Here is an 18750-nt window from a genome sequence, read left to right as displayed (position 1 = left end):
AACAATGGGGGGATTGATTACATTGGCCCCCTCCCTTTAAGTAAGGTTTCTAAATATGCCTTGGTTTGTGTGAACTCCACGTCTGGTCTGACTCAAGCTTTCCTCTGTCACTGCATAAACCAGGCTGCCACCTTAGGGCATTAGAGAAGTTGAGTACCATGTACAGATAACCTTGTTGAATAGACAGTGATCAGGGGTCAGTCACATTTCAAAGGTCATAATATGCAAGACTGGCAAAAGAATATGACATTGAATAGAGATTCCATCTTCCCTATAACCCACAAGCAGCAGGGTTGGTAGAAAGGAAAATGGAATATTACAGCAGCAGATTAAATTACTAACAAATGGAACCACCTTGGTCAGGTTGACCAATATACTCTCCTGGGCTTTCATACATATGAATGATCAACTAGTGGGGCTATTGGTCCATATGCCAGACTGGGGACCCCTGTCAAGGCATCCAGCACCATAAAGTTATGGAAATCTCTGGAAATAACCATTGTCCAGACTCTCGCTTTTGGTCAGTGTGCTATGCTGCTGAGAGCACCGAACCCCATCATGCTTGGGAAAGGTATTATACACTGGAATTAGCAATGGGATGCCCCACTGGGATGGGTGAGTTATTACTTTGCATTCCTAGGTGAAGGAGAACTACTCAGTCTCCATTCAGATCTTACCGTCTGTCTGCAAGCTGGCCCTATTTAAACATACTAAACCTGAAATGGAACACATACTATTGAAAGAGGGGAAAAGGTGCCAGTCCTAGTCAGGTAAGTCCCACTCCCAGTCTACTGCCTGACAGTGCTGCCTCCCCTGGCCAACACGTATGGCATATACAAACAGGTTGAGTTCCTAAAGCTCCTCCCAACTTCCCTTTCCTTAAAGCCAGATGGGCACATTCTGTTTTCCACTGGTACAGTCGTTTCTCTGCCATCTTTGTTTGCTCCATTGGCCTGGAGGACGTTACAGCATACATAGAAGCCCTTAAAACACTTACCCAGTAAACCTTAAATGACAGCCAGTAAAGGCATTCTTTACTGAAGACTGAAATGTCTCTAATGAGAAAAGCTGTCCTCCAAAGAGAATGGCCTTGGACATGATTACTGCCTCACAAGGAGGCACCTTTGCTATTATCCAAACAGAATGCTGTACATTCATACCTGATGAGTTTGCTAATGTATCATCTTTATTAAATCACACAAGTGAACACCCTGACTGACCAAAGCCCAGACTAGGGGACTTACAAAATCAGTGGTTTGGATCATGGGGCTGTTGGTGGAAAAACTTGTTACTTATTTTGGGAATTATTATCTTACCTGTGTTTTCTCTTGCATGTGGCTCTTGCCGTGGTATTTTCCATTACAGCCAGATAGCTGCCAAAGTGGTCACCTCTGTGCTGATGAAAACCCTTCCTGAGTGCTCAGGGCACATTTCTGAAGAGAGGTGTGTATAAGATTGTTAAGAGCTGGTTCCAAGATGTGGAGTGTTGGAAGGGGTCATTGAGAGGATATGACCGCCGGTTGACCTGTAAGCTGGGTGCGGGGGATGGGAGTCCCTCCGCGTCTTCGAAATGCACGGTCTGGTTCTTCCCGTTCTGCCCCGCTTTCCCGTCACGGAGCCATTTTTGAGGACACAGTCGTGAGAGAGCACCGTGTGGCTGAGACCCTGGACGGTACACTTAAGCCAGGTGAGGCCTCTATGTAAACTTTTAAGTTTCTGGTGTGTGGGTGCAGAGATCCAATCGTCTTGAGGCTGCTGAGACTAGCCTGTAAATAAGTTCCTTTGCTTATTAAAACCGCCACCTGTCAGTCTGGAGTGGCTGCCTTTTTCTTGTCTCTCCTCGCGGTCTGTGTACGGGGGCCAATTTGCAAACCAACAGCGGAATATTCAGAACTTAATTTTTGCTGGAATCAAAATCCTGTTTGAATTCTTTTCTAACTTACTAAGCTATGATTATAGAAGCCTGATATTATAACATGGGAGTAAACATGGCAACTGTGTTTTTGAGATATTGCTTGTAATTACTGGTATAGATAGGGATATTAGAAAAAACATCTGCAAGATTTATTGCTGTTTCTTCATGCATGGAGAAACTAAGTGTAGATTACTTAGAGTTTGCCTAAAAGATCTATGAATTCATGTTATTGCAGGTTGTTTATTTTTCCTGTGTTCCTTATTATAAGGATTATAAGGATAAAAAAATATTCAAAAGGAGTAGGGAAAAAAGAGGAGAAAGATAAATTCAAAACCACAAGATATGTTACAGAATTAATTTCTCTCCCATTACCTTTTTTAAGTGTCTGCTATTTGGTTTCCTATATCGTCAGATACCTGGTAATAGAATATATACAGACCGTAGATTATTCAAATATGTATTTTATAGGAAAGTGATTAATACTTTTACCAATTCACTTATACATATTCCCAGTGTGTTTGAGATTAAACCGGGAATGTATATAAAAATAGTATCAGCCTATTATTGTTTCAGGACATTTTCCCGCTTTAGACAATAATCATGTGAGAGATTATATGGATTCACAATTTGCAGCTAGAATATCTTTTCAACAATGTTTAGGTTACTCTTCCTTCATGTATCAGCCTCCTGGGCTTCAGTCCATAGCTGTATCTCATTCTAAACTCTTGAAGCATAATTATTTGTAACATTCATCTTTGTGACATCCTGCTTTTTTAAATTCCCTATGCAGGTTTCCATATTTCAAATCATAAGAAGTTAATTGATGTAGTGGAATGTATACTAAAAAACCCCAAACACCTCTTACTGAACCTAGAAATTAATGTTTACTGAATGGACTAATAAGAACACAAAAGTTATTCAGCCAACATAAAGCCTCTTTACAACTTGTGTCGATGTTCTGCACTTTAGTAGGAAAGAATAGGTCTGTACGTTAATGTATTAAAGATATTGTAAACCAGAAAAATTATAGCTTAAAAAAACCCATTTTTTGGCATTTTTGTCTCTTACAAAGCAAATAAAAAGTACATGGCAAAAATAATTCCAGAAAAATGATTATTAAGAGAAGACTGTGCAGAGTTGCAGTATTAGTAATTTTTGTTCAGTGTTCCATAAAGCACAAATATAGATTCTTTTAATAAAAAAGTAAAAGTGGAAAAACACAAATGTCAAAAAATTTATTTATGTCAAGTTTGAGACTTGATAGCTAGATGACTTTCCTGCACATTATTAAATTAAGTCACTAGTTCATTTTCAGAAATCCATTTTCTGGGAGGTTCAACAGATGTTTACTAGTCAGTTTTAAATGCATATTAAAATAGCTCAAATTATTAACATGCAATTCAATTTGACCAAAGATGGAAAAGACTCGATGTAGTAGCAATCTCAGTGTATTTCTTTGAAAATAGGATTTTAAAAGTGTATCAGCCAACATAAGGAAGTTGGGAGGGAAATCTTGCTATTAGCCACTTTTCTAAGGGCTTTTTCATGTATTTCCTCATTTAATCTGTTAGATAATACTGTAGAGTAGACCTATTATAATCCTTGCTTTAGAGCTAATGAGAAGGAGGTCTCTAGAAAGGTATGTTAATCAAGCACCTTGTAACACGTGAGAACAGAATGAGCTCTTTTAGATGCTGTTTCCTGCCAACTCCTCTGCTTTTATTTACTGTTGTTTCTCTGCTTGCAGTATACATAACTTGCTGGTTCTTTGTCTGTAAACTCTTTTTCATTCTTCAAAACTCACTTGTCTCACCTAGTGCCTAGCTCTCCTTCATGAGGGGCTCACAGAGCACTTATTACACCACATTGAATTTGTCTATTGAATTTATCAGGGGTAGATTTCACTTGGCAGTTAAACCGCTGAGGGCAGGGCAACATCTTACTTACCTGTAGTCTTAGCTGGTGGGGTTCCCTACAAAACAGAAGCTGTTATGTGCTATACTTTATAGAAAGGTGTGATTTCAGGGTAGAGAGAGTGTGAAAAAGGAAGTGGGCCAGGGAAGGAAGAAAAGAAAATATTAGGCCAGTGCTCTGAGCTGATCACAGCTTCACCAGATGACATAGCTGGTTACTGAGCCGCCTGGGATGTCTTCCAGGATAGTCATATAGAAAAACTATGCCTTGGAAGAGTCACGTCACAGGAGGAAGAAGACCTAAGCGTTTGTCTGCTTCCTTCTTCCTGTCTCCTGTCTTTCACTGGTTAAAGTTAGACCCATTGGATATTACCTGTCTCTGCGCTTCTGGATTGTTCCCTGGCACCGTAGGGCAGTGCTTCATCTGATCCTCCAAACAGTGGGAGCAGCCACCATTTAACACTCCGATTGTTTTCTCCATTTTGGATGTTTTTGCATTAATTTGATTTTTTAAAAAATATGACATTAAAATGAACTCCTTGACTGAGTTTTTTATAACCCCTTAAATTTTGTACCTTAAGCAACTACGTCGTCTCACCCTAGTCCCAAACCTTCTGTACAAGCCCATATTCCCACATGTCTGGGCTGCTCAATGTATCACGAGTTTAAGGTGGACAATTTGCCTATGACCAGATGCAGGCCTTCAAAGACTACCAGACTCCAGACAAAGCCAGAATCACCCCAAGACACTTTCATTCATTCATGCATTCAACAAAGGGCATATCAAGTTTCCGCGTGCCATTTAAGGTGTTAGCGGACACCTGTGAAAATGACAGACTGAAACTATCACGTCTAAAAATTTAATTTCTATGGTGATATTCTTGAATTCTTATTTTCTGGAAATTTGTATTGCTATCCAAAATACAATTTTCCTTATGTAACTAAAATATACCAAATAGCACTGTATTTAAAAAGATACTCAGTACTCTTAAAACAGAACTGCTGTATCATGCTCAGTTGTTTGCTTTCACATCAAAATTACCATTTTATAAAAAAATATTGAGAGCAAAGTCTATAACCATGCCCTACTTCTAAAGTACATATTCAAACATCTTTCAAGTTTTGAAAATATTTTCATTGACAGGAGCCCGATAGAGAACAGGAAAAATATATTTATATACTATTCATTATATTTTAAGTAGAGATAGTGATACAATAGCATAGAGTTCAGAGCAGGGTAGTGGTAACGAATTTCCCCGTAGCTGAACTTCCCAGGTTGAAATACTATGTCAAAACTCACTAATATACTAAGTATGTGCTAATATAACTCACTAGTATACTAAATGTACTGCTGTAATTCTAAGGAAAAAAAAATAATGTGAAGCAGAAGTTGATTATTACTGCCACACACAATTACTTAACACTAAACTCCAATTGTTTTGGAGTTGATATCGAGGACACAGTATACTAGATAATGAGCAGATGCAGACTTGAATGATTGACTAAGAACATATGGTAAGAAACTGGGAAAGATAAGCTAAATATCATGGGGAATTTTAAATGAGTTGGGGAAAACCCTGAAAACAGTCACTGGATTCTTACAACAAAGAAGGTATAAAGAGGGAATTGTGATAAAATAAATAGAAGTGGCTTTGAGAACAAGCTGCTTCCCCTGATGCTGACTGAAGCCTCTGACTCCTGTTTCTGAAGACCAGTAAATAAACCTGCAAGATTGTGGATGATGCTGCAGGGTACAGAAGGCAACTTTATTTTCTCCGTATTTTATTTTCAAAGCAATAAAGTAAAAGTTGAGGCATTAGTAGGAAAAGTAGTAAAAGGATCCATGTCACCACTTTGGCCTTAGGAAGAATACACGTACTAAGGCATTAAGATAAGAGATTGAGTATAAATCCCCAGATCATGACAAATAAAATTAGAAGATAGATTGTGACCACGGAAAAGTAGCAGTAATAGCATTTGCTCTGTTACAGACACTGTGAGTTAAGGAAATCTAGGATAAAACTATGCAGGAGATGTTGCTGATACCTTGTGTCTCCTGGGTATGTTGCTTGTTTTCTAATTTTCTTTTGGGGAGTCACTTTGTGTTATAAACTACTATTTATTCAAACAAGGCAATGCATGGCAATTACCCATATATTTTCTCATGTTAAGATTCTTTGTACATTGTTGATAATCAACCGGGATTAATCAGAATAAATTAGTGAAATTAAATCTGCTCACATATATCACCCCCCTGTTTTCATATTCATATTTACAGGAATCAGGGTACAAAATAAGCCTTTAAGTCATCTATTAAATTGCTTTTTTAAAACCAAAGTGCCAGTCAAATTAGTTAGTGGATAGGTAAAGCTTCATTGATTTTTCTACAGAAATGTATCCAGTTTTTACAGATTATTTAAGATATTTGTTAAAGACAGTACCTTTTAGTAAATATTCCCTATTTCTTGAGGATTTCTCACTTTTCAGTACATCTATGTCTAGTGTATTATAAAACAAGGACATATATGATACTCACAATGTAGTAAGTAGTAATGAATATAGTATATATCACTTCATTAGCGGCATATTTACATATATTTCTTAATTTTTGAAAATTTTATTTTATTTTATTTTATTTTAATTTTTATTTATTTTTTTTAAATTTTATTTTAGAGACAGAGTGCGAGCAGGGGAAAGGAGCAGAGGGAGAGAGAGAGAATATTAAATAGGCTCCATGTTTGGTGCAGAACTTGATGCTGGGTTTCATCCCACAACCCTAGGATCATGACCCGAGGTACAATCAAGAGTCAGACATTCAACTGACTGAGCCACCCAGGCGCCCCAGCAGAATATTTTTATTAATTGATAACATTGTTAAGGGAAAAGCTCAGAATATGTATCTTTGTGACTAACAATTCCATGGTTGACGTAATTATCAGTGATTTAGTAAATAACATTAATTATGATGATTTCTATAGTCTCCATTTTAAAAACAATTTAGGTAGAACATCTTTTTAATTGTTATAAAATATTTCAAAGTACCCTGCACCATAGTTATAGGGAAACACTTTAAAGTTGTGACAAGTTGTGTTTCTGGTGTACATCTCACCCACAAGATTAGTGAGAGCTTGTAAATGAAATGCCATCCTTGCTTCTCAGTGTCTGTGGAGTCATGCTAAGGAGTCTGAAAAAGCCTTTCAGACAGACAGAAGAAACATTTCACAATTATTTCCATTGAAATCTTAGGTATTTCACCATGGCGTCAAAGGATTCCTTTTTCAAAGGTGAATTTCGAAAACTGTTCACACTAAACCAGTAAGCAATTTATAGAAAAGTAAATTAATAGTCATCTCAGGGAAGTAATCTTAGAAACAGTTTTGTGGTTATTCAGGAATAATAATGTCTCAAACACTATCTTGGGCACTTGGAATCTTATTACTTCTAAACTCAAAAACTGGAATAATCAAGCATAATGGAAAGACTGGTGCTGGCAATAGAAGAGATCACTGCATTCTGCTTGGATAGGACTTGAAAGTGAAAGCCTAGTTCACATGACTCAGTGAGGCAATAGATAATGGAGTTTGAATCCTCTCTTCTCAAGTGGGTCATTCAAGATGGTCCACAATCTGATTTCAGATTGTAATTTGCTTCTGTAGCCTGGCCCCATCTTTGCTTTTGTCAAATTCTATTTTGGCTTTAAAGGCCAGTAATGATATTACCTTTTAATGATATTTCCCTTGGTAATTCTAGCCTATGTGGTCTCTGGTTTCTCTTAAATCCTACCGTCGGTGCCATACATTTAATCTCTCTCTTTCCATCTATTCTATAATATTAATTTCATGTTTATTGTTTTATGTATATGGTAAACATTATCTGTAATGTACATCTGTACATTATCTCATTTAATCTTCAAAAATCCCTATTAGTACTCCTATGCTAAAAAATAGAAAACTGAAGGGCACCTGGGTGGCGCAGTCGGTTAAGCGTCCGACTTCGGCTCAGGTCATGATCTCACGGTCCGTGAGTTCGAGCCCCGTGTCGGGCTCTGTGCTGACAGCTCAGAGCCTGGAGCCTGTTTCAGATTCTGTGTCTCCCTCTCTCTCTGACCCTTCCCCGTTCATACTCTGTCTCTCTCTGTCTCAAAAATAAATAAACATTAAAAAAAAATTAAAAAAAAATAGAAAACTGAGGCTTAATATATTTAAGTTATTTCCCCAAATCACATGATAAGAGACAGACCTAATTAAAAAAAAATATTTGACTCTGGAAGTGTCATTTTCCACAATACTATGCTGACATCTTTGTATTGAAGACCTTGTATTATGGTATGGGCGCTTAATAAAATCCTTGATCAAGTGGGTATACCAAACACATGAATGCAATGAAGGAGTAGATGCAAGTTTTAAGGTTTTAAGGCTCCCAAGTGGATGATAAGTAACTTAGAGTCCAGGTTCATGACTTCTACTAATGTGAATGTCCCCAATGGTGTTATAATTGCAAGCTCTATAATTGCCAGTGCTTATTGAAAAATTTCTGGCAGCGATACTGTACATATATTTTCTTATTTAATTATCAGGAAAAGAAAACCAATTAGTTAGCAGTTTTTCCAGCTTATACATCGGAAGAATCAGAGGTTCAGAAAAGTTAAAGAAGTTGTTGACAGGCTCAAAGTAAATGCCAGAACCAAGAACTATATGTAGCTGCGCTCGTCTCTTATTCTTGTGTACTTCACTATTCAACCTCTCAGTCAATGAGTAGTTGGTGGTGAAATACATGTACCCTCCTGGATGGCTTGAAAGAACCGAGAGTCAAAACAAGTTTGGGCATACCCTTTCTCACATAGAGGGAGGCTGCTGACTTCAGAGCTATGATAGTGCCATCTTGTATCTGGTGGCATGCTCCAGGTGGTGCTCAGAGGCCTCATTTTCCAGGTCTGTTTGTCTGAGTGGCCATTTAAAGCTTTCCAGTTTTTTGGGGGGGAAGGGGGGGAGGAAGGGGGCAATATCTGAAGACATTATTGTTCTGCAGTGCTCTGAGTCCAAGGAAATTACAGGCAAATATGTGCCTACAGAACCAAATTGAAAATATTTGGGGAGAATAGAATAAATGGATGAAATGGGTGCCTATTTATGTATTTCTGTATCTCTGTCATACCGTTATAGTTAAATTGAAAATATAAACTGCATTGTGAAATTTTTATTTTATTGTCTGATATTACCATTTATTATTCTGTTGAAAATAATATAATCTTCCATTGGTTTTTGTTTTAAAACATGGGTTTTAGACTAGGATGTTGAGAAGAAATATAAAATATTATAAAGTACTTGTAATATACTGAGCTTCATATAAGTATTAAGAATATTACCAAGCCTCTGGTATGCAACTTCCTACTGTATTACTGCTTCAGGGATATTGTAGATTATGAATGAAGCCAAGGTATTGACCAAACACCACGATTTTTTTAATAAACATGAAAAAAGTAATGTAAGAGAATGATGATTGAGTGGAAGATAAATTATGTTATCCTTAGTGAAATAATTTACTGAAAATTTTGGCAAACTGAATACCAGCAAGTAATGTTTTGTTTTCAAGACATTTTCTCCTTACTATAAGCACAATGAGAACTATGTATTTTTCTTTTTTTACTATCACATAATTACTGTTATTTAATATTAAAAAGATCACAATCATTATATCATCACTTTTACACTTCTATTTCTAGTTCAGTGAATAATGAGAGTAAATGATACTATGCTCAGCTAAATGTTAAAATTTAAAAGAAGTATAAAACATGCAAAATACTAGCACATCCAATATTTATGAACAAAAGTGTTTGGCTGGTTTACATGACATTAGCATTTTTTCAATGATCACAGAATCTCAAGCCAAAAGAAACAAACAAAACTGTTTAATGCAAATAAAGGGATTTCAATCAAATCTAATAAGCTTGATATTGGCAGACAGGGTGGGAGAGCTGTGAAAGATACTAGAGGGCAGGGTAGGTCGAGAAAAGCACACACAACTGTAACAATTTAGTTTGAAATAGTATGGCTTAGTATCAGTTTATTTCAACTCTAAGTTCTACCCTTTCATTGCATGTGTCTACATTGTAAAAAGTATGCCAGAGATTGTTTTCAGGTAACTGATGCCAGTAAGAGCTGTGCTGAAGAGACATAAGTGAACATCTATATGAGGACAGATTTGTAAATGCATGAAATGTTTCAGTATATGTTATGTTAAATTTCAGCACAAAGAGTGTTCAGGGGTTTTCTGCGGCATAAAGATGATGTAATTTATTAAGAGTTATTGCATATCAGGAACATATAAAGTGCCTCAGGTTATCACTTCTACAAGTCCAGATGACTACAAGTCCAGGCAAAATGAAATGTAAGGGATATGTCTAACCAGTTAGGGCATCAGGGTAAAGAGATGTTGGTTAAGTCCAACACAATTAACTCTCTCCCTTAGCAAGAACTGAAGTTGATCTTTATTTTAGAATTACATACTGGCAACAAGAGGATTTGTCAATACATACATTGTAATCAATTATTTAAAACTGGAGTATTAATATAAATAAAAAATATGAAGCAGAATATAAATACAGACTTGTAAAAAAATAAGTTACATCTAGAGATGCCTGCTTATTAGTGCAAATATTTAATGTTAACACTTTGATCCCAGGCCTGTTTCAGGTCTAAAACAAAACGTATGTTCAGTTTATTACACCACACTGCTTTTCTGTACAAATCGTTTCTTGCTTACTTGGTGAATCTACTAGTGAATCTGTCCAGCTCTGTTACGTCTTATATGGACTTTGGTGTTTTGTTTCTTGAATCCATGCTGTTCCCGTTGTACTCTGTGCTATCCATTCTGATTCCATCCAAGTTGATATGTTCACCATAATGAACTTATTTCTACTTACAAACACTTAGGATTCAGTCTCTAAAATATTAGACTTTTGGCCTTAACAATAGAGGCTGTGGTGCTATTGCTATTACTTTTTCTTTTTCTTGTATTTTTACTTAAGTCACAGCAAACAAAGAGAGGCAATTTGTGTTCTATGACCCCGAGAGTTTTCTTCTGGACTGAACTATGCTGTGCTGGAAAAGTTTGATAGGCAGCAGGAAGACTGCTGATCAGTTTCCTTTTCCTCTTTTTCTCCCTCTTTTCTCCTTGTACATATCCTCTCTTATATTGCCCTCATGTTATTGTGTAGAATACTACAGCTCCAGTTGCCTACGCACACCACTGTTTGTTACCCTGAAAGATCTGCCATGGCTCATCAAGGGGTTTTCTTCAATGAAAGTGTCTGCCATCATCTTTTTACTTAAGTAGGATCCTCCTCCACCCACCCCCCCCCCCCGCCACCTCCTTTCTATTACACTATGAAAAGGGGTATGTCAGCTGAGTTGCCAACTTTTCTTGTCTTCAAGCTGAAGCAATTGCAGAGCCTTGCCTGGTAAGGATGAGCGTTCCAAACAGCTCAGTGGGTATTTTGGTAGCTACTGCGAAAAAGACTGGTTAGAAATGAAAGAGCTAGGAGCTAAGCAACTTAAATGCTTTTGAGAAATACAGTAAGTAGCTCAACCTGTTTTGTGTCCCTAGTTCTATTATAAGGTTGAGAAAAGAGTTTATGACTTAATGATTCATGGAGATATGTAAAAGGAGGAAGATGGTTTAAAGGGTCAGGGGCTGTGAGAGAGTAGAGGAACACTTTTTTTTACTGTCTTGAGTCATGTATTCTTTTCAAGATCTTCCACAGTTTACATTCATTCTGAGAGTTTTGTAAACCACGGGAGAAATGATAATGGAGTCCATGTGATGGCTTTTGGCTTGCTCTTGAGGAAGGGAGCAGGGATTGGCTCTGGGGATCAAGTCACCTTCCTTAGCACATGACTGCATGGAAGATGGTGAAAACCCAATGAAATTGGAACACTGAAGTGAGGAAAGGTGGTATGGATACATACGGTCGGGAGCCAGGTGACTAATTACCAGTATGCACTAAAACCTGTGTTTCTCCAACACATGTGGACCAGGTAAACCTCAAGAGTTATATCCAACTGGAAGCTTAACACTATTTCTTAATAATAATCATCTTTTGTTTGGCTTAATCCTGGAAATGAGTGTTGTAGTCAAGCTTGAAAATGACCACAATTTCCATAACTGTTAATGTTGTTCTCCATATTGTTCCTGAGTCTGACCAAAGGACAGAAGAAAGTTAAAAGAGAGAAATGGCTGCTTTAGTTGCACAAATAACATTCTGAGTCCAAAGAATTATGACAAATCCTTTCAGTTGTGTTTTAGAAAAAACTGCCAAGAAATTAATTTTGAGTACTCTGTGCTTAAACTGTGCCTCCCAACTCCCGTGTCTTGATCAAGACTTCCAGGAAGTTGAAAAAAAAAATAAAACAAAATATAATAAAAATAATTGGCAAAGTTAGAGGGACAACACCTCAAATGGAATTCAGATGAAGTCACACATAAATGTATTAGGTTAAAATCCTTTTATAAGTAGCTTATTCTTTTAAAAATTGAATTAAATCAATGGGAGTCTTGGGCTCAGCCATCAGTTCCAATCCAATAACGAAGGTACAGTGGGGAATGCTATTTCTTGTGGCATTTCTTTTGAAGATAAATGATTGATTGAAATCATCTAATGATGACACTGCATATTATTTCTCTAGGTTCTACAGTTTTATGACATATTCATTTGCATTTTCTAACTTCTAGGATTTTTTTTACAGCCTGATCCAGTAACTTCATTGATTTAAAAAATTTAAAGCTGAAAAGGATGTAAGAATTTTTTTTTTGTCAAAAGAATTTCTCAGTCTCTAAATGGTTGGACCATATCTATGTTGTTGTAAATAAAATTCAGACGTATTTTCTTCAGGATGGACTCAAAGTTTACTATACTTTACATTAGTGAAAGATCCTTTATCCATTCCAGATTAGAATGCCACTTTATTCTGAATATTCCTGCAGAATGCAATTCTAACATCTCTCTCAACAAATTTTAAGGTAGAATCTTGACATATTATCTTCCACAATGACTATATAGATATAATCCATTACTAACTACTGACACACTGTGAATAAATAAGTACAGGAATTATTTATAATACAAAAAATGTCTAAAACTATGTTGAGAATATAAGAGTAGTGTAAGAATTTTTCACAAATGTATTAATATGTAGTCAGGAACTATTGATTAATAGTATGATCTTGATGTGAGTTAATTATAACGTTTAAGTTAACTCTGTACTTACACTGTATCTTCCTAAAAATAAATTTGAGGGGCACGTTTGTGGCTTAGTCGGTTAAGCTTCTGATTCTTGGTTTTGACTCAGGTCATGATCTCATGGTTTGTGAGATCGAACCCTGGGTTGGGCTGTATACTGACAGTGTGGAGCCTGCTTGGGATTCTTTCTCTCCCCCTCTCTATCTGCCCCTCCCATGCTCACACGTGTTATCTCTCTCTCGAAATAAATAGATAAACTTAAAAAAATAAATTTGAATTTCTTAGTTTGTTTGCCAAATGTCAGAGAACTTTCCTATCATACCAAAAGCTTTGTTTCAGTAGATTCAAGGAGGAAATGTATTGTCAAAAAGCTCTTACATACCTTCAAATCTCCCTCTACTGGCTTGTGGCTGTGGCCTCATTTTAATTTTGTTTTTCAGTATCCATTAAGTAAATTTTATAGGTTTGTGTGGTAGTTTTTTTTTTTTTCAAAAGTTTTTAATGTTTGTTTATTCTTGAGAGAGAGAGAGAGAGACAGAGCATGAGTGAGGGAGGGGCAGAGAGAAAGGGAGACACAGAATCTGAAGCAGGCTCCAGGCTACTGATGTGGGGCTCGAATTCACAAACCGTGAGATCATGACTTATGCCGAAGTCAGATGCTCAACCAACTGAGCCACCCAGGCACCCCTTTATCTTTTTTTTTATTTTTTAATTTTTTAAAATGTTTATTTATTCTTGAGAGAGAGAGAGTGAAAGACACAGAGCATGAGTGAGGGAGGAGCAGAGGGGGGTTTGTGTGGTAGTTTGAATAATGGCCTCCCTATGATGAAACCTGTGAATATATTTTGTTGCATGCAAAGAAGAATTGAGGTAGCAGATGGAATTAAGGTAGCTCATCAGTTAATCTTGAGATGGGGAGAGCTTCCTGGATATCCAGATGGGCCCAGCGTAATCACAAGCATCCTTATAAGTAAATGAGGAAGCAGGAAGTAAATGAGGGCAGGCTTTAGATGTTAAAAAAAGCAGGAAAATGGAATTTTCTCTAGACCCTCCAGAAAAAAAAATGAAGCCCTGCCAAAACCTTGATTTTAATCCAGTGATGGTCATTTCAGATTTCTAACCTCCAGAACTATAAAATAATAATAAAGTTTTACTATTTGAATTTGTTATATTTGTGGTAATTTGTTATGGCAGCAATAGGAAGCTAATAATATAGCAGGAATTATTGTGTTCTGTAGCCTCAAGACTTTTTCCTGCTAATTTTAAGGGAGTTAAAATAAAAAATATTGGAATTTTATTATCCTTAACTTAACCCATCCTAATAAGATTTTATTCTGGAAATAATATGACCTTTTCTTCCCTATTTTCCTGGGTGAGGAGGGGGACTTGGCAGTAATGGTAGTGATTGTGGTCTCAACTGAATATTTCTTTGAGATCTTGATCAGATTTTGTTTGAGCAGTCTTTGTCCTAGCTGCAAATCCCTTTCTTCAAATATACTGGACCTGGAGACATTTGAAAATGAACGTTGGCCCCAGCATCTCCTACTTATAGTGTTGGAAAGACCTTTATCCCCTGTGGTAGCTTTGCTTTCTGTCTTGCTGACTTTTCCTAAGATTCTGCCTCCATACTGAGCCCCCTTTGATGGAAACCTCAGTGATTCTTGGATTGTGTTTTACCCTAGGCATCCTTCGGTCTACAATTTGCCCCTTCATGGCCAGTCTCACCCTAACTCAAGCTCAAGGTCTGGAGCTATTGCTTGTCTATAGGGAGGATTTAGATAGATTCAACGTCTGTCCCTCTGAGAGAAAAAAATGAGGCTAAAACCCAAGGCATGCCTAAGAGTTACCAGGTATAGTTCAGAATGTTTCTCTTGCTAAGAATATGACAGTCTTCTAAATTTTTAAAACAGATTTGCCGGCTGCCTGAATGTTTGGCATCTAAAGCACAGGATTTCTTTCTGATAAACAAAACATAATATCACTTCTTCAGGCAATGTCAGGAAGTCTAATCAAGAGTTGACTGTGAGCCAACACTTACCATCAGCTCAGTGGAGATGTAATAATGGAGGCTACGTATATATTAACTATTCATTTCTCCAGGTTTTCTAAGCATAGTCTCTGATCAGGTTGGGTCAGACAGAATAACATACATGAGTGATATTAACTTAGCTCCTTTCAGAAATATTTCATGGATATATTATTTAATGTCATGCCCTAAGCTTTTATAGAGGGTCAATATAAGAAACGGCCATTTGAACAACACTTCTTTATTGCTTGAGAAATGATAGTTGAAGACATTGTCGATTATATAACCTGGACTCTCTCATAGAAGACTCCACATGATAATGACCTCCTTAAATTTTGTGTTGGGGGAAAAAATGTCTTACCAGGAATACTCCTGTGCTTCTTTTTACCAGTAAGTGAAAGCCATATAAGACAATTGATTCCATTTACAATGTTAGTATATATACAATCAAAACTTCATAAAATTATTCAAAATGAAGCTTCTTCTATCATAACAAGGAGTCTCCCAGAATAACTCCTCAAAGTTATAAACACTGATTTTGAATGCAGCCCCTTTTCCTACCCCATCCTTTAGGGAAAAGGGGCTTTGACAAAAACAAAATGCAAGGGAGGTCTTTCAGAATGATGATCGTTAATCCCCCTGTACATAAACTTGATAGGAAGCAGCGAAGCTTTTCTGTTGAGTGGTTAAGACTCTGGTTTAATTAAATCCCAGATAACCCCACTTATTAGCTGAGGACTTGAGCTATTTATTTCACTTCTCAGTGTCAATTTCCTATCTGAAAAGTAGGAATGATATAATATCTGCCTTCTAGGATTGTGGTAGAGATTAAATGAGGTGATTCTTATAAAGTACTTAGCACAGTGCCTGGCATATAAGATACAAGTCTCAGTAGCTATGGGTATTGTATAAATGGATGTGGTAGGTGGTGGCAGTAATGATGACAACGATGATGATGATTATGACAGTGGTGATGACATCAGTGAAAGTAGCCCCAGACGAGGACAAATCTCTCTTCATAATCTTTTCGATCTTCCTATGGTGCTTAGCTTTTCACTGAGGAAACACTTGCCTTTAGAAGCTGAATAGGCCTAGGAAGGAAGAACCAAGGCTTCCTTATGAATGATTCCGTACTATGTTTACAAAGAGGAGTATAAAAAATGTTAGAGGTTTTCTTTCTCCAATTAGAGGAAAAAGATTTAGACTGGATGGGCTTTCTTTTCTTTGAACCTCTTGACAACTCTGAAAAGACAAGTATGGTTGGGTTAATCTTGGGGAAAGGAAGGACTAAACTCTATTTTGTTTCGAGAGGAAGAAATATAAAATGGGCTCTTTGAATTTCATGGTTGGTCTAGCTCACATAAGAATGGGTGGCCACATAGGAGTTTGTACAGAATCCTCAGCCAGAATAAAAAAGTGTGTGTATATCTTGGAGCAGTGATTTGTAAACTTTTTGGCCTTAGGACCCTTAAACTTGAAAATTACTGAAGATGACAGTTTTTGTTTAAATAGATTACAGTCGTTTATATATACTGTACTAGAAATTAATATTGAAAAAAAACTTAACTCACTTGAAAATGCCAATACGTAGCCCATCATATGTTAATATAAAAACTATTTTATGGGGGTGCCTGGGTGGCTCAGTTGGTTAAGTGACTTTAGCTCAGTTCATGATCATGATCTTGAGGTTCATGTGCTGACAGCTCAGAGCCTGGAGCCTGCTTCAGATTCTGTGTCTCCCTCTCTTTCTGCCCCTCCCCCTCTCATGCTTTGTCTCTCTCTCTCTCTCTCTCAAAAATAAATAAACATTAAAAAAATAAAAACAAATGAAAACGATTTTTTGAAAATAACCGTATTATCCCAAGCAAAAAATGATGAATAATTATTTTTTTTTCAAATTTACTTACTATTTGATTTACTAGAAGGCAGCCGCACTCACGTATCTTCTGCAATCAGTCGGTTAAGATATGTTGTTCTGGTGCAGTAAACAAAGTAGAGCCAGCATTACAAAGATATGTAGCTGGGAGAGGAAAGAATATTTTAATAGATTTTTGGAACAGTCTTGTATATTCTCTTCACACTACCCTGCTCGACCAGAGGTCATTTCTTAAAGGTTAGTTGCAGTGTACAAACTCACACTACCAGTGAACTTTTTTACCCTGTTACATTAAAATCATTAGATGACTCGTGCATATTCTACCACACTTGATTTTGGAACATCATGCATTTGTCATTGGGAGAATGTTGGTCCACTGAATTATGCGGATTTTCAAATGTTGAAACATTTTATTATGCACTATTAAGTAGTAACATTTGTAAATCTCATTAGAAAAGTCTTTCCGTATTGACAAAGTGTCAAGCTCATAAAGACGGATCTACATTTTTCAAAATTCTGGTTTTTGCTTGAAAGCTCAAAGTTTGTCTTTGCCAACAAATGCTTTCAGTTACTTCCTTTGGGCGTCAGGCTCACTATGTTCATTTTCGAGAAAATATCTGCCCAATGCCCAAGTCTGAATAACCACAGTGTATCTGTCTGTGGTCTTTTCAAGTAAATTTACTGCTTTCGTGAAAAAAAGCAGCTCGTGCAGCTTGTGACTCCAACAATTTGCACAAGAGCTTTTCCTTCAGGTAACCATCACATGTCAGTGTACAGCAAAAGTGATTTATATTTAAAAGTCATGCGCTCAAGGGTTGGAATGAAATAAAGTTAATAATCTTCACTGCTTCATTAAGGCCACTGTTAAGTAAAACGGACGTTTTTACGGCAAGAGGGTAGCAGTGAGGAAGGTAATGACAACTAATTCTGTTCGGTGCCACGGCTTTGTTTTATGCTCTGGCACTGGCATTTTCACCCACTCTTGGTTTTTGCAGCATCAGAGCAAATATTAAGACAGTGAAATAGGCAAGTCATATTTCAGTATTATCATGAACAGTTAGGTCTTATTTTTGGAAAACTAACTGAGCTGATAAACTACTATGTAGAATTTGGATTCAGAGATTTGGGACAGGGATTCACGAGAACGTGGGTGAAGATTGTCTGTCACCTAAAGTCTCTCATTTTCTAGTATGTTGCATATCAGACCAAACCTTCTAGTTCCTCATTTCAGGCACCAAGACCAGGAGAACCGTGAAGACTCTGACATCATTTTTTTATTATAGTTTAGTGTTAACTTTTTTTTTTTTTTAATTTTTTTAACGTTTATTTATTTTTGAGACAGAGAGAGACAGAGCATGAACAGGGGAGGGGCAGAGAGAGAGGGAGACACAGAATCGGAAGCAGGCTCCAGGCTCTGAGCCATCAGCCCAGAGCCTGACGCGGGGCTCGAACCCACGGACCGCGAGATCGTGACCTGAGCTGAAGTCGGATGCTCAACCGACTGAGCCACCCAGGTGCCCCTAGTGTTAACTTTTTTAAAGTTTATTTATTTTAGGAGAGAGAGAGAGAACACAAGTGAGGTGTGGGGGAGAGAGAGAGACAGAGACAGAGAGAGAGACAGAGAGAATTCCAAGCAGGCTCCATGCTGTCAGCACAGACCCTGATGTGGGGCCCAAACTCCAGAACTGTGAGATCATGACCTGAGCAGAGACCAAGAGTCCCACGCTTAACCGACTGAGCCGCTCAGGTGCCCCAGTTTTGTGTTGATTTAATCAGTTTTTG

The 18750-nt window shown here is 37.2% G+C and overlaps 1 long non-coding RNA gene across 2 annotated transcripts in view; it reads left to right on the top strand.

Annotated features, from left to right (window-relative positions):
• The first annotated feature begins 1395 nt into the window (after positions 1 to 1395).
• LOC132683772 (uncharacterized) overlaps positions 1396 to 18750 on the top strand; it is a 330738-nt gene continuing 313383 nt past the window's right edge. For both annotated transcript variants that reach the window (XR_013557763.2, XR_009612375.3), the window contains exon 1: positions 1396 to 1687. This is a non-coding gene — a long non-coding RNA (uncharacterized LOC132683772). The remainder of the gene's footprint in view (positions 1688 to 18750) is intronic.

The sequence above is a fragment of the Panthera onca genome, chromosome C2 (genome assembly GCF_046562875.1).
Source record: "Panthera onca isolate mPanOnc1 chromosome C2, mPanOnc1 haplotype 2, whole genome shotgun sequence".
Taxonomy (NCBI): Eukaryota; Metazoa; Chordata; class Mammalia; order Carnivora; family Felidae; genus Panthera; species Panthera onca.
Note: the sequence above shows the minus strand (reverse complement) of the source record. Positions and strands in the feature narration are given on the sequence as shown.